This window comes from Scyliorhinus torazame, chromosome 9 (genome assembly GCF_047496885.1).
Source record: "Scyliorhinus torazame isolate Kashiwa2021f chromosome 9, sScyTor2.1, whole genome shotgun sequence".
In the NCBI taxonomy this organism is placed as follows: domain Eukaryota; kingdom Metazoa; phylum Chordata; class Chondrichthyes; order Carcharhiniformes; family Scyliorhinidae; genus Scyliorhinus; species Scyliorhinus torazame.
Window position 1 is genome coordinate 263,268,971 of NC_092715.1, and position 17,228 is coordinate 263,286,198.

General features: G+C 49.7%; 1 protein-coding gene across 5 annotated transcripts in view; it reads left to right on the top strand.

The window, feature by feature from the left end:
* The window catches only part of LOC140429869 (coronin-2A-like), a 221,993-nt gene that overhangs the window by 151,827 nt on the left and 52,938 nt on the right, over positions 1–17,228 (top strand). For 2 of the 5 annotated variants that reach the window (XM_072517370.1, XM_072517369.1), the window contains exon 1: positions 13,620–14,004. The exons of the other annotated variants lie outside the window; for them this stretch is intronic. The gene's annotated coding sequence lies outside the window, so the exon portion shown is untranslated. Of the gene's footprint in view, positions 1–13,619; positions 14,005–17,228 lie in introns of those variants that run through there. 5 annotated transcript variants of the gene reach the window in all.

Sequence of the window (17,228 nt, forward strand, 5' to 3'; positions counted from 1 at the left end):
GGCCACGCTAAATTGCCCTTAGTGTCCAAAATTGCCCTTAGTGTTGGGTGGGGTTACTGGGTTATGGGGATAGGGTGGGGGTGTGGGCTTGGGTAGGGTGCTCTTTCTAAGAGCCGGTGCAGACTCGATGGGCCGAATGGCCTCCTTCTGCACTGTAAATTCTATGATTCTATGAGGCCCAGGCGCCAGAATTCCCTTCCTAAACCCCTCCACCCTTCCATCTTTCCACCCCTCCACGCCTCTTTCCTCCTGTAAGGCACACTTTAAAACCTGCCTCTTTGACCAACCTTTTTTCCATCAGCCTTCCTATCTCCTTATCTGGCCCCGTCGCTGATGTTGTTTGCTAATGCCCCTATAAAGCACCTTGAGATGTATTATTGTGTTAAAGGTGCTTTCTGAATACAAGTTGTTGTTGAAATAATTTTTCTGCAGTACACCGTCACCAAGGTCATGTTAAGTATCTCAGAGTGTAAAATGGGGGCCAGGGGTGCGATTTAATGGCCTCTTTGCACCCGACCTGGCGACACGACGTGGCCGTTTAACCTTGAGAGAGGTCTCTCGCGAGATTCGTGACACTCAAAAAAATCTGGCTCATTTAAATATGTCTGTGCAGTATTCCGCTGAGTACCAGGAACCAATGGCTGTGCCTGGGAGATCTCACCATGGTGCCTGGTTTCCACAAATGTGGACTAGGCCTAACGGCACCTGGTGGGGTGGGGGATGGGGGGGGGGGGGGTCGTCAAGGCCGTTCAGGCTCTGGGCAGGTTGGTACCTTGGCTCTCCCGCTGGCACTGCTAGTGTTGCCCTTTTTGCACCGGAGGCGCCAAGAATGTTGCCAATTAATAATGATGATATTGCTTTTCAGAGTCGCCAGCTATCAAATGATACCACCACAAGGTTCAACCGGATATCAATCAAAGACCCAACAACCAGTCAGTTAGTTCAAGTTCAATAATGGTTTATTTACACACAAGATTAACTCACACATGCAACATACAAACTCTACAAGCTAAACTAACACTACAACAACCTGTACTTAACTTCAGACACCCGGCTTTATGCAGAGGAACAAGGCCTTTGTTTGGATCTGGAGTGGCTGGGTCTGGAGAAGTAACTTCGGTTCTGCTGGGCTCATTCGTCTGGTAGCGGTCGTTGATCTTGAACTTCCTTCTGGTCGTGGTGCTGCTGTTGGCTTCAGGTATAGGCCGGGCCGAAGAGTGCCGGTGTGCCAGGGCCAAAAGAGATCGAACACATGGCAGTGTCTCTCCTTATCCTTTGGGGTTTCGCGCTCTTTTGGGCGGTCCTTAAGTTTTGGACCCAATAATTCGGCAGGCTTCGATTACTGCCTTCGATCTGAGCCAATAAAGGGGCGGGTGCCTTGATGGCTGGGCGTGTCCTGAGCGGTCATTGACCGTGGCTGTTTGGGCTTCCTGGGTGAAGGGAGTGGCGCCGATGTGTCTGGAACTGTATCTGATACCTGAGTATCAATCCTTTGTTCTGGGGAAATGGGCCATTAGAATGCAAATTGGCTCGGGGTTTTGATACTATCTGGTTCTCTGTTAGCAAATATACATTCAGGCTCTGAGTTTGCCTCAATTCTGTATTGGCCATATTTTCCTTGAGTCTTTGCGAGTATCCATGTTTCCTTTGTAAGTGGCCATCCTAGATGGCTACACTAGCTATGCCACCCTGGCACTGCTAGGCTCAAGGGCACTGCCAAGTTGCCAGGCTGACAGTGATAAGGTGCCTGTGTACCAGGTTGCTGGTGCCAGAGATCGGGCCTTGGGGTGCCTTGCCCTTAAGAGGTGGGGCAAGGGCTGGGGGTGGGGCACGAGGACCCCGTAAGAGGTACATTGGGTACAGTCGGGGGGGGGGGGGGGGAGAAGGTCGAAAGATCGGGACGGCATTTAAAAATGGCACCCCATCTGCGAGTACTCCTCCTGCACTGGCAAACTGAGCTTGTCGGTGCAGGAAATGATGTAAGCGTGGCCTCGGCGAGGAGTTCCCGGCTAAACGGGATTCTGTTTGTGTCCTGTTAAACCGCATCCCGGGATTATGATGACCCAGGTGTCTGGTTTGAAAGTTTGTTTTTAAAATCCTGACATGTAAGTTAGAAGAATCCCTCAAGACCCCTGACGTGAGCCTGCACTGAGGCTGGTCTTCAAAAGCCCCTTTCCCTATTTTGGGTGAGTTTATCTTCGTTACGGCTGCTGTAATTAAGTTACAATTTAACGACCATTGCAATCGTTTGCAGAGTCAGGTTTGTATCTGACGAATATTTGGCAGCGTTGTGGAGTTTACTGCTTTCTTTGCGACTGTAAAATGACCCAGCCCCTGGGAAACGTTGCTGGAATTAGGTCACTTGGTAACTGCATTACATATTGAGCACCAATTTCAATCTTGCTGGATTGCACAATCTCAATCTTTTTAAATTTCATTGGGCGATCAGTTTTTAATGATTCCACGGACATTTAGCTGCTAACAATTGATCGATATGTACAGTCAATGAGTGTGTTCAGAGTCTTGACTTTTGCTGATTGTGTTAATATTGATCTTATACAAAGGGGGGTGGGGGTCACAGTGGACGTTGGCTGTTGGATGAACATTTTACACAAATTTACAAAGATTGCTGGAGAATGATATACATATTTCTCAGTTGAGCAGGATAACGATTTTCATTGTGGGCCAAAGTGATTAGATAGGGTGATGGAGGGACAGCACGGCGGTGCAGTGGTTAGCACTGCTGCCTCATGGCGCTGCGGACCCTGGGTTCGATCCTGGCCCCGGGTCCCTGTCCGTGCGGAGTTTTAAAAAATATATATATTTTTATTCAAATTTTTTACATTTTCAACGAAAATAGGAAAAAAAAAAGAACACATAAATAAACATCTTATAGCTATGTCATGTATTCCCCCAATATACAAGCCCCTCATTAAACGATAATAAACACAGTAGTAAACACAAAGAACCCCCCCGGGTTGCTGCTGCTGCTGACCACCTCCTAACGCCCCGCTAGAAAGTCTAGGAACGGTTGCCACCGCCTGAAGAACCCTTGCACAGAACCTCTCAAGGCAAATTTTACCCTCTCCAATTTAATGAACCCTGCCATGTCGTTGATCCAGGCTTCCACGCTTGGGGGCCTCGCATCCTTCCACTGTAGCAGAATCGTCCGCCGGGCTACCAGGGACACAAAGGCCAGAATACCAGCCTCTTTCACCTTCTGCATTCCCGGCTTGTCCGATACCCCAAATAGTGCGAGCCCCCAACTCGGCTTAACCCAGGTGTTCACCACCTTAGACACCGTCCTCTCAACGCCCCTCCAGAACCCATCCAGCGCCGGGCACGCCCAGAACATGTGGGCGTGATTTGCTGGGCTCCCCGAACACCTCACACACCTGTCCTCCACTCCAAAAAAACGACTTGGCCTTGCCCCAGTCATGTGCGCTCTGTGCAGAACCTTAAATTGTATCAGGCTAAGCCTGGCGCAAGAGGAGGAAGAATTTACCCTACCCAGGGCGTCCGCCCACGTACCCTCGTCTATCTCCTCCCCCAGCTCCTCCTCCCATTTACCTTTCAGCTCCTCCACCGAGGCCTCCTCCTCCTCCTGCTTCTCCTGGTAGATCGCCGAGACCTTGCATTCTCCAACCCACACCCCCGAGAGCACCCTATCCTGGATCCTACGTGCTGGCAGCAGCGGAAATTCCCTCACCTGCCGTCTTACAAACGCCCTTACCTGCATGTACCTGATGGCCTTTTCAGGGGGAAGCCCAAATTTTTCCTCCAACGCCCCAAGGCTCGCAAATGTCCCATCTATAAACAGGTCCCCCATCCTTCTAATACCTGCCCTGTGCCAGCTCAGGAACCCTCCATCCATTCTCCCCGGGACGAACCGATGGTTCTCTCAGATCGGGGACCAAACCGAAGCCTCTACCTCCCCCCTGTGGCGTCTCCACTGCCCCTAAATTTTGAGGGTCGCCGCCACCACTGGACTCGTGGTGTACCTAGTCGGCGGGAACGGCAGCGGTGCTGTCACTAGCGCTCCCAGACTCGTGCCCACACAGGATGCCATCTCCAGCCTCTTCCACGCTGCCCCCTCCCCCTTCATTACCCACTTGCGTATCACCGCCACATTGGCAGCCCAGTAATACCCACACAGATTAGGTAACGCTAATCCTCCTCTGTCCCTACTCCGCTCCAGAAACACCCTTCTCACCCTCGGGGTCTTTTTCGCCCACACGAATCCCATGATGCTCCTGCTGACCCGCTTAAAAAAGGCCTTAGAGATCAGGATGGGGAGGCACTGGAATATAAAAAGGAACCTCGGGAGCACCATCATCTTCACCGACTGTACCCTACCCGCCAGGGAGAGTGGCAGCATATCCCACCTTTTAAACTCTTCCTCCACCTGCTCCACCAGCCTCGTCAAGTTGAGCTTGTGCAGGGCCCCCCAGCTCCTGGCCACCTGGATCCCCAGGTACCGAAAACTCCCTTCCGCCCTCTTCAGTGGAAGCTCGTCTATCCCCCTTCCCTGGTCCCCTGGGTGTATCACGAATAGCTCACTCTTCCCCATGTTATACCTGGAAAAGTCTCCAAACTCCCTGAGGATCCGCATCACCTCCGGCATCCCCCCACTGGGTCCACCACATACAGCAACAGGTCATCGGCATACAACGATACCCGGTGTTCCTCCCCCACCTGCACCAGCCCCCTCCAGTTCCTGGACTCCCTTAAAGCCATCGCCAAAGGTTCAATTGCCAATGCAAATAGCAGGGGGGATAGGGGGCACCCCTGCCTCGTCCCCCGGTACAGCCGAAAGTATTCCGACCTCCTCCGATTTGGGACCACACTCGCCACCGGGGCTTCGTACAGTAACCTAACCCAACTAACGAACCCCTCCCCGAACCCGAACCTCCTCAACACTTCCCAAAGGTACCCCCACTCCACCCTATCGAAGGCCTTCTCCGCATCCATAGCCGCCACTATCTCCGCCTCCCCCTCCACTGCATGCATCATGATTACATTTAGGAGCCTCCGCACATTGGTGTTTAGCTGCCTTCCCCTCACGAAACCCGTCTGATCCTCGTGGATCATCCCCGGAACACAGTTCTCAATTCTGGTAGCCAACACCTTCGCTAACAGCTTCGCGTCCACGTTGAGGAGCGAGATCGGCCTATACGACCCACACTGTAAAGGGTCCTTGTCCCGCTTCAAGATCAGCGAGATCAGCGCCCTGGACATCGTCGGGGGTAGGTCCCCCCCCCCTCGCCTCATTGAAAGTCCTCACTAGTAGTGGGCCCAACAGGTCCATATACTTCCTGTAAAATTCCACCGGGAACCCATCTGGCCCCGGTGCCTTCCCCGCCTGCATACTCCCCAGCCCCTTAGTCAGCTCCTCCAGCCCTCCCGGTGCCCCAAGTCCCGCCACCTGCCCCTCCTCTACCCTCGGGAACCTCAGCCGGTCCAGAAAACGACGCATCCCCCCCTCCTCCGTCAGGGGCACAGACCCATACAGCCCCTCATAAAAGTCTCTAAATACCCCATTTATCCCCACCGCTCTCCGCACCGTGTTCCCCCCTTTATCCCTATCTCCCCCAATCTCCATATCAGCCATATCAATATCAGCCATGATTGAATGGCGGAGCAGACTCGATGGGCCGAGTGGCCTAATTCTGCTCCTGTGTCTTATGGTCTTATGGACAGTATAACACTTCAAAAGGGTTTCACGGATGCAAAGTGCTTTGAGAAGTGCTGCGGTACTGGAAGGTGCGATGTAAGTGCGAGTCTTCCTCTTTCATTGGTTCTAGAGTTCTAGAAAGATCCAGGGCTGGTCCGTACTCATTCTTCCACATCACCCTATCTTTTTTATGAAATAAATTTAGAGTACCCAATTATTGTTTTCCCAATCAAGGGCCACTTTAGCGTGGCCAATCAACGTCATAAAAATATTGGAACAGGAATAAGTCAATTAGATTGCATTGCGTGTCCCATCATTACATCAGATGATGGCTAGTCACCATTTTAACTCTACCGTCTTGATTTTGTAACTTTCTAAATATCCTTTATCTTCTAAAATTCCATCAATTACAGTTTTAAAATGTTCAATTCATGGGGAAGACTTGATGGATCAAATCTCCCTGCCTTTCAATTCCGAACCTTTTGTACGTGGCATTAGAGCAGATGAATTTGGGATACCTCAAGCCTATTTATTAATGACTCTTGTGCATTGAATAAATGTCTTGGCTCAATATTTATTAATGTCCGTGAGCTGTGTTTTTATAATGATATAAAAGCACCAATCCGTCATCAGGGATTGCGGGTTCATTTATTGAGACCAGGCCCACGGGGAACAGATATTCAGAGGCCGAAAGCTTGGAAGATTGCAGCAGCAGAGCTGTCTGTGCGTGCTCTGCTTAAAAGCAAAAGTGAAACTAAAACCAGATCGCACGACACACTTTTTAGTGATGTCACGCTGCATTCTCTTATAGACATATTAGAACAATTTGCACAAAACCATACTCCATATTTTCAAACCCCATTGTTCAATTACATTCAATAACTTCATTTTAAATGCAATGACAGGCTTGGGTTCGAATGCAAGACTACTTGCGATTATAGTTAATTGTTTGCACTTATTACTTCAGAGCGATTGATTAATTTGTGCAAATACGCAAATTAGTTACTGGATTTACTGAACAATTTGATTAGATACAGTCATTTGGATTGGATTGGATTGGATTTGTTTATTGTCACTTGTACCGAGGTACAGTGAAAAGTATTTTTCTGCGAGCAGCTCAACAGATCATTAAGTACATGAGAAGAAAAGGGAATAAAAGAAAATACATAATAGGGCAACACAACATGTACAATGTAACTACATAAGCACTGGCATCGGATGAAGCATACAGGATGTAGTGTTAATGAAATCAGTCCATAAGAGGGTCATTTAGGAGCCTGGTGACAGTGGGGAAGAAGCTGTTTTTGAGTCTGTTCGTACGTGTTCTCAGACTTCTGTATCTCCTGCCCGATGGAAGAAGTTGGAAGAGTGAGTAAGCCGGGTGGGAGGGATCTTTGATTATACTGCCCGCTTTCCCCAGGCAGCGGGAGGTGTAGATGGAGTCAATGGATGGGAGGCAGGTTCGTGTGATGGACTGGGCGGTGTTCACGACTCTCTGAAGTTTCTTGCGGTCCTGGGCCGAGCAGTTGCCATACCAGGCTGTGATGCAGCCTGATAGGATGCTTTCTATGGTGCATCTGTAAAAGGTGGTAAGAGTCAATGTGGACAGGCCGAATTTCCTTAGTTTCCTGAGGAAGTATAGGCGCTGTTGTGCTTTCTTGGTGGTAGCGTCGACGTGGGTGGACCAGGACAGATTTTTGGAGATGTGCATCCCTAGGAATTTGAAATCATGCATTCAAATATTGAAAGGATCATATGTAGTTCTTATTGAGATTCCTAGAAGATTCAATAATGTTTCACCAGAAACGTCAAGAACCTTTTGTTACATTGCTGCATGAGGTATTTGAAATAGTTAGTGCTAACGGAAATTGAGGGATAGGATGGAGTGGGTCATGTAGAGTGCCCCTTTAAGAAAGGTTTGGTCTTACCACATGACCTGTAGCACGGCTTCAGTGATGTCATTCGTGGGTGGAGCTGGTGTCAGGTGAGAGGGGGGTTTCTGTTTTTGGGTTTCAAGTTTCGGTTTGTTGCTTTGAACTGCAGAAGGGAAGCAGTGTTTCCCTGTTTTCATTTTGAAACTGTTCCAGTGAATTGAAAGCACATTGGGTCTGGCAAACGGCCTTGGTGACTTTAAAGATAGAGTTGCTTTCCGGGAGGAGTTTTGAATCTGCTGGTTGGAGGCTGGATCAGAATCTCAGAGAAAAGGACCCGTCCCATTCAAGTGAGATCACAGAGTGCTGGGCCACGCCCTTGAAAGGGGTTTTGGTTTATTGGATTTTGTTATTGAATTGGAACAGTTAAGGTGGATTCGTTAAAGGTTATACACATAGATTACTGTAGCTGTTTTTTCTTTATGTTTGTAATTGATAAATTCTTGCTGTGTTTTATATATGTTAACTACATTCTTATAATAAACTTTGTTTTGATAAAAGCACCTCGGAAGTCTGATGAACCACACCTGAAGTGAAAGCTCTTGTGATCATCCCAGCCAAATTCAACACAAAAGTTATTGGTCAGCTGAACTTCATAATGCACTTTGTAGTTTCTAAGCCCTGGCCCATAACTACTCCAAAGTGAAAAGATGAGGTTTGGTCCACGTTATTCATTGATGGGAGTACCTGCCCAATCTTGGTTAATACAAGGTGCCACAATCTACGTTAGGATCAAAACAGGAGCAGGCCATTTGGCCCCTCGAGCCTGCTGCATCTTTGAACAAGAACGTGGCTGATCACTTGCCTTAACTCCACCTTCCCTCACTGTCCCGTATCCATTAATTTCCCCCGGTACTCAAACATCTATCGAGCTCTCTCTTGAACACACTCTGGCTGAGTAACTGGGGTAGAGAAATCCAACAACACCGCCACCCTTCCAATGAAGTCATTTCTCCTCATCTCTGTCCCAAATGGCCAACCCCGTATTCCGAGGCATCCAGCCCCACTATTCGGGGATGCCAACCTGGCCAGATTAATGGACGCAGTCGCGTGCAGAGGGAGGCCCTGTTTTCCCCGAGGGGCTGATAATGAGTGGTGATTATGATCTGTTGAAGAGAGATCATCTATTGCAAGTCATGATAAATGTTTGGAGGGAGGATACTGCTGCACTTGACATTTCTATCTATTCAGTTTGTTTTTCAGAACCTTTTTAGAGATCTGATTCAGCGCTCAGCAGTTTTTAGAGCTTTTTTTTTTAGCGCACACAGTTTCTTTTGTCAATATTGCATTGACACTTAGCACCGATCGTTTGCAAACCCTAAACACCAAGGACGGGATTCTCCGACCCCCCCCGCCGGGCCGGATAATCGCCGGGGTGGAGCGGTGTGAATCCCGCCCCAACGCCGGCTGCCGGATTCTCCGGCGCCGGTTTTCGGGTGGGGGCGGGAATCGTGCCGCACCGGTCGGGGGCCGTGGGCAGCGGCCCCCTCCGGCCTGCGATGGGCTGAGTCACTGCCTGTTTTCGGCCGGTTCCGCCGGCGTAAAATACACCAGGTCCGTACCGGCGGGACCTGGCTCTGCGGTCCTCGGGCGGGCGCGGGAGGATCTGGCCCCGGGGGGGGGGGGGGGGGGGCGGCACGGTGGCCTGGCCCGCAATCGGGGCCCACCGATCCGCGGGCGGGCCTGTGCCGTGGGGGCACTCTTTCCCTCCGCGCCAGCCGGTGTAACAGTCCGCCATGGCCGGCGCACGCGCTGGGACGACGCCGGCACACGCTGGCGCTCCTGCGCATACGCCAACTCGCGACGGCCGGCGGAGGCCCGTTGGCGCAGGGCCAAACCCTTTGACGCCGGCTGGCGGGGCATCAACCCCGCCGGTGCCAAGCTAGCCCCTGAAGGTCGGAGGATTCCGCACCTTCCAGGCAGCCTGACGCCGGAGTGGTTAACGCCATTTCTCGGCGTCGGTATGGCCCACCCCGCTGGGTAGGGACGACCCCGCCCTAAATGTATTTGCCCTCAAACATTCAACTGTCACTAACAAGGGGGCCAGACAGGAACCAAATCTGCACACAGACCACAAGACCCATCTTGTGCAATCAAAACACCTGAAGACTATTTGATCACGGAGACTGAAAAATAAATACCAGCGCCCAACTTGGGTGAAAGGGTTGGGTGAAAGGTTGAAGGGCACGTTTCACCGTGCAGGTGAAGGGTCACTGCACGTGACCATTTGGACCTTAACCAAAGTGAAGCACATCAGAATTTAGGAATTGAATAATTAGGAAAGCTAATGGAACGTTATTATTTATTGCAAGGGGAGTTGAATACAAGCGTAGAGAGGGTATGCTTCAATACGGGGCATTGGGGAGAGTGCTTGTCCAGTACTGGTCTCCTTATTTAAAGAAAGATGTAAATGCGTTAGAAGCAATTCAAAAAAGGTTTATAAACTAAAAACTGGAATGGACGGGTTGTCTTAGGAGGAAAGGTTGGACAGGCCAGACTTGCATTCACTGGAGTTTAGAAGAGTCAGAGGCAACTTGATTGAAACATATAAGACCCTGAGGGATTTTGACAGGGTGGATGTGGGAGAACCGAGAACTAGGGGTCACGGTTTTGAACGGGCAACCCCTTATTTTTAAAACCGAGATGAGGAGAATTATTTTCTTTTGAGGGTCGTGAGTCTCTGGAACTTGCTTTCTCAAAAGGTGGTGGAAGCAGTCTTGGTGAGGGCAGAGATAGAGTCTTGATGAACGAAGGGGTGAAAGGTTATTGGGGGTTGGCGGGAATGTGGGGCTGAGGTTACAATCCGATGAGCCGTGATCTTATTGAATGGCGAAGCAGGCTCGAGGGGCTGAATGGCCTACTCCTGCTCCTAATTCATATGTTTGTATCTAAGCAAAACTGGTAGCATAACACACAATCATCAATTGACTCGATGGGCCGAATGGCCTCCTTCTGCACTGTAGATTCTATGACTTCGAGTGTAATGTAATCAGTAGGTGTTTACACGACGGCAGGCCATTCGGCCTTTAGTTCCCATGCTGGCTCTTTGAAAGAATTATCAAACACTAAATGTCCTTTGTTCTTTCCCTGTAGCCCTGCAAACTATCCCATTTCCTGGTATTTATCCAATTCAATTTTGAAATAACTGCTGAATCTACCTCCACTACCCTTTCACGAAACGCATTCCAAATTATTCAATCTCACAGCATTAAAGAAATTCAGGCTCACTCCTGGTACTTCTGCCAATTATCTTATACCTGTGCCATTTAGGTGACCTACCCTTCTGCCTGAGATTCCTGCATGTTTTAAATATCCACTTATAAATAATTAATGTTAGGCTCCTGAAGGGCCCTATTTTTACTGGGTAAATGGAGAGGGTTTGAATGAGTTAAAATCTGTCACATACTGAGCGCTGTACAATCCAGCTTTGAGGTTGTTTCAAGAAATGGATGCAACACCATTAATCTTTTGGGTGGCGCAGTGGTTAGCACTGCTGCCTCACGGCGCCGAGGACCCGGGTTCAATCCAGGCCCTGGGTCACTGTCCGTGTGGAGTTTGCACATTCTCCCCGCATCTGCGTGGGTTTCACCCCCACAACCCAAAGATGTACAGGGTAGGTGGATTGGCCACGCTAAATTGCCCTTCAATTGGGAGGAAAAAAAGGAATGAAGTACTCTAAATTTATATTTTAAAAAACCACTGGTAATCTCTAAAATACGGAATTGGTTGGAACTATTTTAGGACCGTACCTGAGTGCTAACGTGGTTTGGTCTTTCAAGTGTTGACTTATCGGCCCTGTATCGTCAACACCTCTTTTTCTGGTTTGCTTCCGAGTTTGAGCATTCGGCATGTTTTACTTGCGATTGACGAGCAAATCCAGAGTCAGCAGCATTAAAGATTTGGCAGTGCCTGGAATATTCATGGCTTTAAAACAATGGACATTAACCTAGGGATGGAAAGGCAAGGAGCGGGTAGGGAGTTGCTACTTTGTCGGAATACGTAAGCTTTTATCGGAACACATAACCTTTTCTGGTGTCCCGTCATAGTAATTTACAAGAAAAAGTGGGGCTGTGTTTTATTCCGTCTGCAGCGGAAAACGTGTCGGGACAGGAACCTACATGAAGCCACACTTTATTCGGCACTTAAACCGAGGCAAAGGCAGCACAACCTGTAACAATCTCACATATTGTACCCCTGTCATTGCCTCAATGAAATATTTCCCGTGTTCCCCAGCCCCCCCCCCCCCGACCATTTATCAAAGATCTCTCCGCTAACAGAACAAAGGCTTAGCAATCCGTGCCTCTTAGCTGAGAGGTTGTTCTCCAGTGCAGCAACTTAAGGTAGAACTTTCTTTTCACTTTCCTGGATGTTGGCGGTCACTGGCTAGGCCAACGCTTGGTTGCCCACCAAATCCATTGAAGTGGAGCGGAAGCGAGTCATTGTCAATCCTGAGGCTCCTCCCTAAGGAGGAGATTGTATTATAGAAGACGTTCTTTATCAGGTTAATCACTCCCTTTAACATGGGCTGTTGGCTATTCTCTCCCCGCCACCCCCCCCCCCCCCCCCCCCATCCAAACATCTCATCCAAAGCCAGCCCCTCCGACAGTGCAGTACTGTGGGAGTGCGGGACTAGAACTATCGGCCTAGGGTTTGCGTTCAAACCTTCCGAGTGAACTTTGCTGCTTTCACACAGAGAGCAATAGTAAAGCACCTCTTTTGGCGGAATACCTGTTTACACGGCTTCTAACACTGACAACCTGGACTTACTGTCATTGTCAAATAATTTTGATGTCAATTAGAGTCACAGAGTCTACAGCACAGATAAGGCCCTTCGGCCCATCCCTTCTGTGGTGGTCAAAAACAGCCTCCTAACTATTCTAATCCCTTTTTCCAGCACTTGTCCCATCGCCTTGGCTGCCCTGGGATCGCAAGTGCACATCTAAATACTTCTGAAATGTTACGAGGGTCTCTGTCTCCACCACCCTTTCAGGCAGCGAGTTCCAGACTCCCACCCCCCTCTGGGTGAAAAGGTTTTTTCCTCACATCCCCTCTAAACCTCCTGCCCCTTACCTTAAATCTGTGCGGCCATTGATCCCCCCACCAAGAGGAAAAGTTTCTTCCTGTCTACTCTATCTAAGTCCCTCATCATTTTATACATCTCAATCATGTCCCCCCTCAGTCTCCTCTGCTCCAAGGAAAACAACCCCAGTCTATCCAATCTCTCTTCATAACTAAAACTCTCCAGCCCAGGCAACATGCTGGTAAATCTCCTCTGCACCCTTTCCAGTGGCTATCACATCCCTTCTATAATGTGGATTCCAGAACTGCCACAATACTCTAATTGTGGTCTAACCAACATTTTAATCAGTTCCAGCATAACCACCCTGCTCTTAAACTCTATGCCTTGGCTAACAAAGGCAACTATTAGCCTTTTTAACCACTGTATCCACCGATGTACATGCACACCAAGGTCCCTCTCTCTGACCCTCTTGTGTTTCCCAGAATCCTACTGTTTATCATGTATTCCCCTTGCCTTGTTTGTCGTGCCCAAGTGCATCACCTCACACTTATCCGGATTCCATTTGCCACTGATTAGCCCATCTCTATCCTCCTGTAATAGAAGGCTATCCTCCTCACTATTTACCACCCGACCAATTTTCGTATCATCCACAAACTTACCGATCAACCCTCCTACATTCAAGTCTAAATCATTTATATATAAATGACAAACGGCAAAGGTTCCAACATTGAACTCTGCGGGACCCCACTGGACAGGCTTCCAGTCAGAAAAACACCCCTCCACCATCGGCATTCGTGTACAAAATGTGCATCAACTTTGTCTTGTGGCATGTTTGAACTTGATGCATTGCTGTTGCAATCTTGTGCGAGGTGACTTGGCACAAGATTTGTACTTTGGAGAGCGCCCGCAAAACTCCAAACAGCCCAGTACCCAACCCTTCAAACACCACCTGCCGCACCAGCGTCAGATCCTGCAGATCACACACCGGCCCTCTCAGGACAAAGAAAAGGAGGAAGGTCACCCTCGATCCCGAGGGACTGTCTGAGAAAGAAGGAAGGGGAGACGCAACAAGCACATTTTTGCCTTCAGGCAAGTCAGAGTTCAGCCTAAAACCTCGAGTGAGTTTGCTCACCTGAATGACGAGAGTTCAGGACTCCACCCATTCGAAAGCACAGGCTAAGCTCCACACTCGTGTTGCCTGATCCTAGCTGCCTGCTTTCCCCCCGAGCTCTCTGCCTTGTTGAGTGGATTGTGTTGCGAAAGGGACCCCAGCAATAACTCCTAGCTTTGGGATGGGGGCAAGAATGAAATGAGAGCTGTGCCTTTGCTAAAAACTTTGTCTGGATTCTCATTTTCCTTTTAAAGTCTTGATCTGTAAGGTAAGTTATCAAGTTGCATTTTGCAGGTTTCATTTTGATCTCCAAAGTTTGTGCTTTTATTAAACATTGAAAAAGCAGCCCCCCCCCCCCCCCCCCCCACACCCAGGACTAGTCCAGAGTTAACGTACGGTCTTGTGTTCCACCCTCCAATGTTCGACAGAAGCATTGTTTGCAAATCTGAAATCACCTTTGCCTTGTACGCGCACCCCTCCTAGTGTTCATTCCGTTTAAATTCATTCGAGTTACAACTATTTGCAAAATATTGCAAACAAGAAAATTGGCAACACTTTTTTTCAATGAATTGAACCCTGGTGCCAGAAAGGATGAATTTTGTACCTTCCCAGTTTAACTTGTCCCTTTAATCAAACTGGACCCCACCTCCTCCTTTCAGTTTGGGCGAACCGATCACTGAGCTGGTTTCCACCTCCAGCACTGATATGTGGAATACGTCACACATTGATGGACAGATCATTTCTACGACAAAGTGCTGGACGTGATAACACATTCTCAGTTTATCCTCCCGTTTCTGTTGACGAACCTACGGGGAGTGATGCCAGTGTGTTTGTTTCTTTGTGTGAAAATGATTTGATGTAGCTTTGTATTGGTACCAATATGGAACGGTGACGTTTCCTTGTTGTTTAATGGTGTTATGGGCCAGGGTTTAGAGAATCCCAAAGTGTATCATGGAGTTCCCCTGACCCACAACTTTTAATAGATTGTGGTATGGGGAGCACACGGCCCACTCTACAGGTGTTGGTACAGCAGAAATGGAAAAGTATTTTTGAAAGCAAAACAATGTTTATTCTATGAACTCAGGTTAACCTTTTTAAAACATAGTGAACATCTTAGCAACCATTAATTCAAATACAATCCCCAAAGAATACAACACTAAGTAATGCTTTAAACTTTCCCTTTTAACATCCATAAGACTTAAAACACCTTTCACCAGAAGCACATTAGGTTTACATTCACTACTGAGAATATTTATAATTCTGAATTCACCAAATGATCCAGAGATAGTCTTTTGATGGCAGAGAGATCAACAGTGCGCCTGCTCTGTCTGGCTTACAGCTCCAACACGGAAAATGAAACTAAAACACACCCTGCAGCCTGCTCAAAAACGAAAGTAAAATGCTGACAGAAAGCCCAGCTCCACCCACTCTCTGACATCACTGCAGTAATAAGCACCCATTGTCTTAAAGGTACTCTCACTACAGATATTTGATATATACACCCATTTATTAAACACCCATTTCTTCCAAAGGTATTCACATGACATGGTTAGTGTGATATGTGGAATGTCTGCACCATGGTGTTTGACGCCCTCGGTGATGGCCCTCAGTGACTGGGGCCACGCTCGACAATGTCCACCTGTGCCTGAGACACATCGCTTAGCAACTGAGACATGATGTTGAAACCGCTCAGCCATGGGACATCCAGACTGAGCCATGCCTTGGGCACCACCACGCAAGGTGCTGACCTCGTGCTCCAGGCTTTCACTGCGGTCGCCACCTCGGTGCCGTGCATTGTCGGCATCGTCTCCAGCACCCATAGCCTTTGGGACTCCTCCAATCAGTTGTGTACTCATTGGAATGTTGCTGACATCGCCTCCTGACTCTCACGGCCATGTCCTATTTGCATCAGCTCTGGGATAACCTTGACCAGAGGCTCAGCATCTGACTGGGCCTCAGCCGGGTCCTGGGGTCCCGCAGACCTCCGACTGCTGTCTCCAATGGTTGTTCCTCCCTCCACCTGATGTGCATCAGCAGCAGTGTGGTGCTCACCAGATTGTGCCCCAGTAGTCTGACCACTAATGTCGCCCACAGAGGTGTGTGTCTCTGTGCTGGTGGAGGGTGGGGGGTGCCGGCTCTGACGCAGCGATGGCGGTCTCCTTGGAACTGTCCTCTGAGGTGGTCTTTGGGTGGCGGGCTGGGGGGAGAGCGACTCCGGATGGCCCGACCCCATCGGATTGAGATTCTGCGAGAGAACGGACAAGTGGTCAGTGAGAGGGAAGGGTCATTCTGTCTGACATGAACAATTCACTGGAGACAGGTTATCTGGGTGAAGGGGCAGTGGATCCTCACCTCTGTGACACAGGCCAACCTCACTGCCGGTGACTGCTCGCTCCTCTGTTAACCCCGCGATCCCCAGAGCCCATTCCTCATTGGGGTGAAGAATTGCATCTTTGGTGCCCCTGCAACCCACCTTGGCCCTTTCTCCCTTCCATGGGATATCATCCCCTGTGGGGACGGGCATTGTAGCCACATGTTTGATCGATCGGGGTGTGGGGGGGGGGGGGGGGGTCTATGGCAGTTGGCGTGTGTGGGCACTGCAACGTGGACATGAAGGGGGTTGTGCTGGAGGATGCCAGGGGATTGCTGAGGAACAAGCTCGAAGATCTGGGGTGGGGATGGGTGCGAGGCGTCAGCCAGTGATTTGTGTGTGGGGGGGGGGGGGGGGGGGGGGCGGTGGGGGGGGGTTGGGAATGTGAGGGGTGGCAGGCGGAACTGCTGCCAGGAGAGAGATGGTAACTTGCAGCTCAGTGGAGGTCGTTGGTCGTCCCACATTGGACGGCGGTCCTCCTGGTCACGCTAGCCCACACTGACAGCCGCTGCCACTGCCTCCCAGGCAGTGACCCTGCTGCTGGTCCTCCGGCCCCCTCGGGGAGACTGGATGTCCCGTCTCGCATCCCCAGCGTCCAGAAGCCCGTCCAGGTTGGCATCCCCCAAGGGAGAAGCAGGTGTGCGCGGCTGCCATGTTTGTGTGCTGACTGGGAGTGAGTGGTGACAGAGCGTTTAAAAGCCGCTCCCCCTTGTTAGTGGCGAGACGCTGAGGCCGTGTCTGGCGAATCAGACGGCCAGTGATGGCGAGAAGCTGGGGGGGGGCTCATTTTCAGCACCATGTACCGTTAAATACGGGCTGCGATCTCGCCAACATGGCCGTCAAGAAACACCCGCTAATCGCGCCCAAAATGACACTTCGAAATGTTTCCATTGAATTGCGGCCAATATCCTATGTGGATCTGAGACAGACTCTGTCTGATTATCCTTCTACGAGCACCTTGGGGGTGTTAAAGGTGCTATATAAATGCACGTTGTAGTTCTGTGCGTGGAGCTTTCCTCTTGTGATGGCCTTCTGATCCGGAATTTGCCTTGGGAAATCCAGCTATGTGCTTTATTCCCTCCATTGCATCATGAGAGAGAGTGTCCCTTCCCATCCTCCTC